This window comes from Microtus oregoni, unplaced genomic scaffold, assembly GCF_018167655.1.
Source record: "Microtus oregoni isolate MIOR12 unplaced genomic scaffold, Mior012 000012F_ref0000307, whole genome shotgun sequence".
Taxonomy (NCBI): domain Eukaryota; kingdom Metazoa; phylum Chordata; class Mammalia; order Rodentia; family Cricetidae; genus Microtus; species Microtus oregoni.
The window spans coordinates 49,236,426-49,247,376 of NW_024543071.1; the positions used below are offsets into that span (position 1 = coordinate 49,236,426).

Below are 10,951 nucleotides of genomic sequence, written 5' to 3' on the forward strand. Positions count from 1 at the left end.
CCCTACTACAGCCAGCAACTACATGACTCTGAGGTCTGTTGCCACAGAAAACGAAGCTAAAGGAAACTAGACCAGGTCTCCACCACTGGCTGCATCCTCCTAGCTATAGGACTCTTGCCAAGGACACTTGACCTCTCTGAACCTGTTTCCTTGGCTGTGAGTGTGGAAATGGTAAGAGTTCCATACAGATTGAAAGAAGACAGCAGCTGGTCCACGGAGGTTCCACAACAAACCCAAGTTCACCATTCTCTAGAATAGCTGGTCCCACCTTACAAGCAGAGAGATTGAGACTCTGAAAGGCCAGCTTGCCTGGAATGCACACAATGCCGATGCCATGCCCTAGCTTGTGTTTCTGTGGGTCTTTCCCTTATACCACATTGAGTCTCACCTCTTCGGTAATGTGAGACCATTCTCCAAGCACAAAGCTGCTGTTCCCCACCACACTGACAGTGACTCAGTTTACCATCTCTAGCCTGGCCCTCGGGACCAAAAGGAACCCTTTCCAGCTGACCTAAAAAAAGACAATTCCACTCTCCCAGACTCCCAAAGCCAAAAGACCGAAGCAAAGCTGAACCCAACTCAGACCTGTGGTGAGTCAAGGACCATGGTGAGTCAAAGGCCATCTGGCTGCCCACACTAGGCCCTGAGCCAGACTCCATAGGTAAAGGCATTCCTCCTTGCCACCAGATGAGTTATCAGCTGCAGAGGTACCCTGGGAAGGCACCCGGAAGGATGGTAGATATAATGATGAACCAACTACAGCCACCCACACAAAATGGCACTGGCAGCCATCTAAAGCATGCCTGTGAAATTGTATGAGGGACTCTATAAATTGTGGTGAGCCTCACCCAAAGCCCCACCCTGAAACTGTTTACATCCAGAAATTTGTCAACCAATCAATAAATGTATGCATACTGAGCACCTCCTGTATGCCCAAGTCTGCACTAGATAGTATAAAGGATACCAATCAGGGCACACAGCCCAGCCCAGCACTTAATGGTACACTGCATTGGGCTGTTACCTCCCGTCACTCAGGCATCCTCTAGACACTTACTGAATGCACGCCATGTGCCGGATACAGAAATTCAAAAGACTTAGAGTCCTGTCCCGGCACAAATGATAAGCAGGAGACTCTGGGTGTGACCAGCTGGGCTCCATAATGTTCCAGAAATCTTAAGAGGCTTATCAGGGCAATGAAATATAAATGGGGCATCCAAGGTTCTGGAATCAGCCTCTAGGATGGGACTGTGGCTCTTAGAAACCCATGGCACTTAGCAGGTCCAGTTTCAGGCAGATACTAACATGGATAAAATAGAAACACAAATATAAACCCCAGATCACCACACCTGTTCTCAAACTCAACAAACTCATAAATGCAGCATTTATCATGGGCCTACTTGACAACACAGGTGCTGGCTAGAGTCTGAGCAAAGACGGGAGAGAGGCCCGCTGGCACAGGCTTAAGCTAGGGAAACACCCCCTCCCTTCCGAGCAGGCAGAAGAGGCCACATTAAGAGGAAAGTCATACTGACTCTTCCCAACTCGAAACTGGCACCTTCTGCCCCGGCCCCAGACCAACACTGAGAAGCCAGCCTAAGAAGAAGGAAGAGCAAAAGTCTCTAGCTTGGACCCCTAAGAACTGAAGCCACCCCTTCAGGTTTCCCTGTCTTCCTCCTTGTGCAGGGCCCCTTGCTCAGCTAAACAGCCTGGTGCTGAGCCAGCAGAGGAGAAAGAGAGCCAGCTCACTCACCCACATGGGGGCCCCACCCTCCACCCCCCCTTCCACGGTGAGTCACTGCAGTCTGAAGCAACAGTTCCAGACACGCACAGGGTCACGCCTAAAACCTAGTCAATGCAAAGCCTCCTAGGCCAGGCCGCCAAGGAACAGAGGGGCTAGGACCTGCCACAGCTCCCCTTTTCCAGCTTGAGCCCTAGGACAAGGGTCTTTTAGATGCAAAGAGTGCTGAGGACCAACTCGCTGTATGCTTCACTCGGTAGGCTACTTAGAGGAGAAGTAATTCTGAAAAGTTCTCCACCCCTGAGAACAGTAACCACTGGGTTCATGCTACAGCTCTGTTATCCTGACACAGCCAGGAAGGGCTTCCTTCTCTTCAAATCTAGGCCCGGAAGACGTGGGATGCACATGAGAGGTGTGAGGCCATGGTGGCCATGGCCCAATTTTCTGCTTCTAGGCCCCAGCTCTTGGTCTGCCCTCCACCAGTGGAACCTGTAGCAAACCCAGATGCTCCTCCCTCTCCTCCCACATGGTTAGGTTAAGTCAGGCCTCCAGGGAAATCCAAAAACGGTCTTTGGAGGTTGGGGGAATTCTTCACAATTCAGTCACTCATCACAAGCCTTTGGGGCTTGAACGGAGACAAATGTGTGCTACTAACATGGTAGCCGCATGTGGCAATTTAAATTTAAACGGATTATACACCTATAATCCAAGCACTCAAGTGGGCAAGCAGGAAGATCTAGAGTTTAATGGTGACCTGAGCTTCATGAGAACCTGTCTCCAGAAGTCAAAAATAAAATAATTTTAGGCAGATAATTAAACTACAGTGGTATTTTCCCCACCAGATGAGAGGTGGCTCCTTGTGAATTTAGAATGCTTGCTGCTCTTCCAGAGAACCTGAGTTAGTTCCCAGCAGCCCTGTCAGGTGGCTCACTACCACCAGCCAGTAAGTCCGGCTCCAAGGATCCTATGCCCTATAGCCTCTCTGCACACCTCCACATATGTGGCACACACAGGCACACATGGACACATAAATAAACAACTCGATTTCTTTTTGTTGTTTTTGAGACAGGAGTTCTCTGTGTAGCCCTGGCTGTCCTGGAACTCACTGTGTAGATCAGGCGGCCTTGAACTCAGAGATCTGCCAGCCTCCGCCTACCAAGTGCTGGAATTAAAGATGTGTGCCTCCACTGCCTAGCTTAGAGTCACCAGTGCCTTTTTTTTTTTTCTGGAGATGAATTCTTACTATGTAGCTCTGCATGTCCCAGAACTCACTTTGTAGACCAAGTTGTCCTCAAACTCACAGAGATCTGCCTGCCTTTGCCTCCCAAGTGCTGAGATTAAAGGCCTGCACTACTATGCCAGGCTGCTCCCAATTTTAAATTATTTTTAATTTTTTATGTTCATATGTATGTGTACGTGCTCATGAGACCAGAGGTGTCAAATTCCCCTGGAACTGGAGTTCCAGGTGGTTGCAATGGCCCAACATGGATGCTAGGTGTCGAACTTGGGGTCTCTGAAATAGTCCTCACCCCCAACCCCCAGCCATCTCTCCAGTGTAGCTGAGAATGACCTTAAACATCCTGATCCTTCTGCCTCTACCTTCTGAGTTCTGAGATTGCAAAGGTGTACTGCCACACCCAGTTTGAAGTTAAAAATGTAGTTCCACTAGCCACATTACAGGTGCCTAGCAGCCACGTGTGGCTACCACTGCCATTTCTGGCAGCAAGGATATGCAAAAATTCCCCTACAGTGACATTCTAGAGGACAGCACTGGCTGCCACTCACATATGGGAAAGGAAGGTACACAGAGGCTAATAGGGAAGTGTTAAAGCCCTGTAACTCAGCTCTGCTAGCTCCGTTCCCGTGGCCCAAGAGATGGCCTTGGTATCCTTTCTGATGAGAAGCAGGGCTGGAGTGGAGAACCCCCGAGGCAGAAGGCTGTTTGGAGTGAGGCGGTGAGGGTGCTCTAGATAAAAAATAGAAAGTACTTGGGGCTAGGGCACAGTTCAGGCCAAATGCCATGACAGAACGCCCCATCCTGCAACTCAGAACCTCAAAATTCCATGCAGCAGCAAGGCTCTACCTGTGCCCGCTTCCACAGGGGCCACACTTGAGCAGATCCAGACGATGCCCAAAAGCAGAGAGTTCCTGGCAAGGGTGACCTCCAGAAGAGCATTCTCTCCCCTTTGTCACCAGGGGACTAGGCCTTCCCGTTTCTCTCTGCAGAGGAGAGCTCGGGGCAATTGCTACTGCAGTTACACAGAGCCAATGTCTATGTCAAGGTGAAAGGAACCGACACAAAGACTCTGAGTGACAAGGTCTAGGGTCTCAGTGGCTGAATTGGACCAGATCTGAAGACAAGACCTACACTAGAAGAGCACAGAGCAGTGGGCCTGACTAGCACAGTCTGCACGCAGAAGGGGATATGCGTGGAAGAAGGAACTGCACCTGCATCTGGGGGGACCTCAATGACAGAACCTTCCAGCACTGCAGCACCCACAAGCCCTAACTAACCTGCCAGGGACAAGCAGTACCCACCCCAAGAACATAATGACTCATGGCTAGGATTAGAGACCTCCACCAGAGGGAAAGCCCTGACACTCAAAACCAAGCAAGGGGTTGGAGAGTCATAGAAGGGAGACACACCCAGATGTATGATATCCTGTCATAAACACTCCCCAAAGAGGAAGAGAAAGCTGCACGCTGAAGGAAACCCCACCATCGCTAGTTAAGAGAAAGACTTCTGCAGAGCACTGCATGCCATGCGCTGTACTGCTGACTTCTCTGCTTAGGGTCCCATCTCCTGGACAAACGACCCTGGAGGGCAAGAATTCACAACCTTATTTTAGAGATATGGAGACAGGCCCCAATCCAACAGTCTTCACCCAAGCAGAGGGACCAATTCACAAATATATATATATATACAGGATGAGACACAGAAACCCCTGAGAGCCGGGGGTGGGGGTGTACACCTTTAATCCCAGCCCCCGGGAGGCAGACGCAGGCAAATCTCTGTGAGTTTGAGACTAGTCCATTCTACAAAACAAGCTCCAGAATAGTCAGAGCTAAACAAACTAAAAACTAAAAAAAAAAGAAAAAGAAAAAGAAAAGAAAAGAAAGAAATTTCTGAGAAAGACCCATAAAGAAAATACACAGAAGCAAGGCCTATGCTGGAGCAGGGGAGACTGGGAGCTAGAGAGGCAACCACCAGAAGATGGAAAAAAGCCTCCCCTCTTGTGCCCCTCCAGCCTCATGATGGCCCCACCCGCGTCCAGCATTTAAGGGGCCTTTGATTCTGGGTCTCTTTGAGGCTATGTTCCCAGGGGTCAGGAATCCCAAGCTTCCCAGAAGCCAGAACTTCCCAGAACCTAGTTCTGGATTTCTCTTGGGTTAATATGTAGAAGACAAATGGAGATTTTTCTGTCTAGCTCCCAACCTGAGCTTCATCAGCAGAACACACTTAGTAGAAGAGAACTGATTCCTGTGAATTGTTCTCAAACACTTACACATGTGCCACAGCATGAGGACACACATCTAAGTACACAGAAATACATTTATAACAAAACAAGAAAAACAAATGTTTAGCAGAGACGGGCATAATGGTGCATGCACACTTGTAATCTCAGCACTTAAGCACTAAGCCAGGAGGATCACTACAAGTTCCAACCCGTCCTGGGCTACATAGTGAGTTCAAGGACAGCCTTGCCTGCATAATGAGAACCTGCCAAAATAAACCAACATAAAAAAAACTTTACAGGGATGGACCTTGTGTCCCATGCCACCTATAATCCTCAGGAGGCTTAGGCAGGAATATCTAAGTTCAGACAAACAAGGCTACTTAGCTAGACACAACGGGGGCACCATCAACTTTCCGGAGAAAACAATCAAAGAGAACTAAACCAACAAGACCCAGCGACCTGGATCTTGGAAGGATCTTCAGAGAAACACCTAAGGGGACACACACATATGCAGAGCAGAGACCCTCGTCAGCCTCATCATTCACCCTTCCCAGCTCAGGCAGTCCTCGGTGGTCAGATTTCGTGGCTCTCAGCAGATACCTGTCACCTGTTCTCCTAGTAAAGCTGGGTCCCTGGGTGTGCACCTCCCTTTCTGTGTGTGCACCTGCCAAGGCTAGGCCATGCTACCTACCACAGGAGGAAAGTGGTGCTGATCCAGCCCACAGCTCCTACCATAGCCTCCCCACTCTAACCTCCTTTTCCCCATCATGCTGGGGCTTTTTGCACATTGACCTCTAAAGTGGTCATAACCAGTCCCATGATTGCTGCTGCTTCTTCTTCCTCCTCCTCCTCCTCCTTCTTTTCTATTGTTTGTGTTTGTTTTTTGAGACAGGGTTTCTCTGTGTACCGACCCTAGCTGTCCTGGCACTCTCTTTGTAGCCCAGGCTGGCCTCACAGAGACCTGCCTACCTCTGCCTCGTGAGCGCTGGGATTAAAAGGCAGACGTGCACCATCATGCCCCGGTCCTACGACTGCTTCTGATCTCCACCTCCACTTCTCTCTACTCCGATCACAGACGTTTCCCACCACCAACTCTTGGAACAAGCCGCAAGGCCCGAAACTCTAAATTCTCACTTCCAGCAGGGATAGTCCCTCTCCTTCCCCTATCCAGGAGACCAGGAGGGGACTCTCCACCTCTCCCAGTGCCAGAGACTGGGGACAGCAACACAGTATCCAGGTGGAAGTTCCTTATCTGGCAACAATGTCAAGGAAGATTTGGCCTTTGCCAGAGCGGCTGGGATTAAGACACTAACTCTGAGGGCAATGTCCTACAGTTGAGGAGCCAAGGGGATAAGTATCTTGAGTTGCCTGGGGGGGGTAGATTAGTTTTTAGAATATACCCTGGGCCCCACCCAGCTCTCTGAGAGGTGCTGCATGTTCGCCCCCCAGTGGTCAGGCCAAGTAGTGAACGACTCAGGGCCAGGTCTTCAAAAGGCGGTGGCTACACACACACACACACACACACACACACACACACACACACACACACACAGCCGAGAGCCAGGACACGTAGCCAGGATCAGCTCCAGGCACTTCCCCTTCCCCCAGAACCTCCGTTCCAGCCCCCAGGGACCAGGCAGGATGCCGCTCCCTGACAGGCTGTGTGCAATGCATTGCTGCTCAACCACCATCTGTGGGGACTCTACTCCCAAGGCTGCCCTATCCTTCTTGAAGGCCTCGGGACACAAACTTCAAGGCCTGGGTCCACACAGGACAAAGGAGCTTACTTCGTTCCTTAACTGCAGTCTCTGCACACAGACAAGGAGCTTCCACTCCAGAGCAGCCATTGTGTCTGCCCTGCGAGTCCCAGGCAGACAGAGGTGACACACCCAGGCCTAGCACAGTATGAGTGCCCCATGAACAGCCAACAGGCCATCTTCTCGGGGGCAGTAACACAAACACAGAGACTCGAGACCACAGTGGAACCATGACCCCCGTTGCAATGCAAACAGTGACCCACACAAGACCAATTATTTGAGCCTTAGCCCCAATGAGAACTGGGGCCCAGAGAGAAAAAGGGGAGCTTCATCAAAGCGCACACAGACATCTCACAGAAACAGTCTGTAGTACCACGCCCCATGCTGACACTTTTTTGACAAACTCAGGTATGGGTGATGCTGTGGTCCGGAAGACTTTGGAAAGCAGCCGGTGGTCAAATCCAGGGAACTGCAAGCTCCTGAGAGCCTGGCTGACGCCTGAAGGGGGCAAAGAGAGCAGAAAGCCCTAGGCACTCACCGCTGCTGCGGCCTGAAATGCACACTGTAAATTGACAGCCACCTCCCTTCCTGTAGGCTGAGTGACTATAAGCACATGGTCAGGCCAGCCCCAAGGAGGCAATCTTGGGGGCGTCCAGGCAAAGAGCCCTTCAGAAGTCAGACTAGCTCTCCCAGTCTGCCTCTCTTGTCTGTCTCCAGGCAGTTCCCAAGTTCTGAAAAAGGCAGTGACCACACCCCAATGCCCCACACACTCCTCCACCCCCACAGCTTTACCCCAACTCCTCAAACCAGCTCCTCAGGCTCGGAGTGCTGTGTTCGGCCAGAACCTGCCAGACAGTTCCAAGTGGAGCAGAGGAGTCAGGAGTAGTGGCGCTCTGAACCTCTAAGCAGAGCCTCCCTGCATCTGAAATGACCTGGGGCTCCACAGCTCATTCCCTGCCCAGACTAATGCTACTCTTCTTCCACAGAGCTCCTTGGTTCAATCTCTCCTGTCCTTTCCTGGACCATGCCTGGCTTCTCCTCAGCCCTTTGCATTGCTGCTGACCTCCATATTACCAGCACTAAGCCTCCAATGACTCACGCAGCTTCCTGAATGTCTTGCTTCTCTTAGGGGCAAGAGACTCAGAAAGGGGTTCAGATATCTTCCAGATGTCATCCCTATCAGCACCCAGGGCCCTTTACTAGATCAACCCCCATGCTTCCAGTTCCTTTCTCACACTCCCTTGCCCCGTATCTCAGCTCGGAGCAAGGAAGTGCCCTTAAATGAGGGGTTCCCTTTTACCTCACCGTCTGCACACTCGACATCCCAGATGCATACCTAGCCCATAGTTTCTCAAGGTGAGAGAAGGAAGCCAATGGTTCATTCAGCTTAGGAAAAGAGGACTACCCTGCCTCAGGGACTTCCCTCATGGGACACACCAAAGCAGTTCTACTCACCTAAACTATTCTCAGTATAGGTGGAGACCCTTAAATGTTTCCCAAGGCATCTTCCTGTCCGCACCACACACGCGCACGCGTGTGCACACACACGCACACACACACACACACACACACACACACCTATAAGGACAACACCCAGCTGAATCGCTAGATTCTGTGAGAAAAGGAGTGCAGTGGAGATGGTCCCTGCCATTGAGGTTAAATTTTAATGGGAGACTGTTTCAAAACTACTTATTGGGAGCCCAGCAGTGTTCCGGGGGCAGAAGTAGACCTCTGAGCTCTTTTCTTCCTGGGAATTCCGGGTCACTCTCCAAGGACCCCAACTACCTGGGGAAGCTTTTCTACAAATCCCCTCCCCAGAACAGGAACATTAAGAATACAAGCACCCCAGGAGCACCTCGTGGCCTCGGAGACAGGCCAGGACCACACCCTGCCAAACCAGGGTGCCAACGCAGGCACCATTTGCACAATAGTCTGTGCTCACATTGTGCAGAAGTGACAGAGTGTGCAGGCAAGCACGTACAATACACACACACATCGGTAACACTACGTTGTCAGGGCACAGTTTGAGTTGTGGGATATCCCCGGGTCCCCGCCAAAAGTCTTCCAATGCTCACCACCAAGAACAGCTAAACCTGCTGCCAGCCCAGCACCACCAAGATTCTGCATCCCCACCAACCCCGCCCTGACACTGCAAGGGGACTCTCGGCCAGAGGAGCCCAGGCCCTTGCACACTGCACATCCCCTCCCTGCATGGGAAAGCCTTACATAACACAGCTCTCTGCACACACCCTAAGCACGCTGCTTTCCAACTCCACAGCAGGCTTTCGCCCCCCGCCCTCTCCGCTGGAACTGCAAAAGTGGAGGGTTCCAGAGTGAGCAGTGAAGTCCTTCACCTACGCCCAGCGCTCCGGCCCCCACCGCCTACTCACTGCCCCTTTCCCCCTCCCCTTTGCCCCTCACCACTCCCCCCCCCCCCCGAATTCTGGTTTGAATTAGTCACCGGCTCCAACCACTACATTCCTCAGGCTGCTGGCGTCCAGCCAGGCGCTGGGGCGGGGGCCATCCCGCCCGGACGAGTTTGGGAGTGGGGTGGGGTAGGGAGAAAGCACCGCCTCTAGAAGGAGCAAGGGAGGTTCTGGGGACTGAGTCGCTTGCACAGCCCCCCTCCCCGCCCACCCCAGCGCAGGAATCTCCCTAATTATGTCCCCCACCCCCACTCCCACCCATCCCGCAGGGAGGCGTGCTGCAAACTTCCAGGCTCCAACGCCCAGGAGGAAGAAGGGAGTCTTCAGGATCTGGGAACACGGAGGGGCAAGACTAGGGCGGGGCAGCTGCCGAAGGCGCCGCTAGGAACCAGAAAGGGAGAGGCTGATGGTACAGAGCAGGGTGGGGCTGAGGGGGACTCCAGACGCGAAGTTGGGGGCCGAGGTGTGGAGAGCCACGAAAGACAGCAGAGGGACACGCGGTGTCGGGGCGCCGTAGGGGCGGGAGAATTGCCACGGGGATCTCGGAAAACTTTTCCAGTAAACATGGAATAGGAACTCAGCAGCGCTTTGAGCCACCGCCCCAAAGTGGAGGGGTGGGACAGGGGCCACCAGGCCAGGAACGCTGCGCCCTGCAGTGCAGTTGGGACGACAGTCCACCCGCGGGAGAAATATAAAGCGCAGCAAAGCATCTATCAAAGCGATTTTCTAACTTAGCCCGACTTGTGCCCCAACTCCAGGGAGAATATTCCACTCCCGAAGTGTGACCCGTCGCCTGTCCGGGCAGTCACAGGCGGCCAGGTTTGCTCTGAACTGTTGGAACCCTCAAGTGACACTACCGCAAATGCACCTCGCCCGAGTCCCTCTTTCCCTGGCCACCGGTGTCCTAGTCCCAGACCGCACCAGCCGGCGTTTCGCTTCCCTACCTGCGGACTTAGTCCCAGGACGCAGCCATAGCCGACGTAGGGCCCGAGGTCGCAGTGCTGTGACTGCTGGTGACGGCGAGCCCCAGTCGGGGCGGGTCTGGCAGGGCGGACAGTGCAGTCCCCGCGGCAGAGCTGCTCCAAGTGGCCGGGCCCCCGCGCGCGGAGGCGGCTCTTGTAACTCGGGCGGGTCTGCCCCGAGCTGTGGGGAGAGGGCGGGGCCGGGCGGGGCCCAAGCAGGGCTGGGACCCGAGAGCGAGACCAATGCTGAAGCCACCCGGGAGTGGGCTGGTGAGGGGAGACTGGCGAGGGACGAAGAGGCATCGCCTTTTTCCTTCCCCTATCCCATTTATTGCTCCTGTCCCGGGTCGGGATCTTCCCACCCCAGTTTGAGCAGTGTGTGTCTCCACCGGCAAGAAATTCCTGGAAGCACACAGGAGCAGGGACTCACTCCAACCCTCACAGTTGGAATCCAGCGTCAACCCATTCTGCAGGAAGAGCCAAGAAGCTCAGATGATTCAGCCTCGACCTCCAGCCTCAACACAGACCTTTGAGCTTTCTCTCAAGCTTAGACACTTCAGTCCCAGGCCCAAGCCTCCCGTCTTGGTTCCCAAGTTTCTTGCAGCCGCGC

At 53.0% G+C, this 10,951-nt stretch overlaps 1 protein-coding gene across 3 annotated transcripts in view; it reads right to left on the reverse strand.

Annotated features, from left to right (window-relative positions):
- Positions 1–10,463, reverse strand: part of Ahnak (AHNAK nucleoprotein) — an 87,482-nt gene extending 77,019 nt beyond the window's left edge. For all 3 annotated transcript variants that reach the window (XM_041660908.1, XM_041660907.1, XM_041660906.1), the window contains exon 1: positions 10,324–10,463. The gene's annotated coding sequence lies outside the window, so the exon portion shown is untranslated. The remainder of the gene's footprint in view (positions 1–10,323) is intronic.
- Between the last annotated feature and the right edge of the window lie 488 nt (positions 10,464–10,951).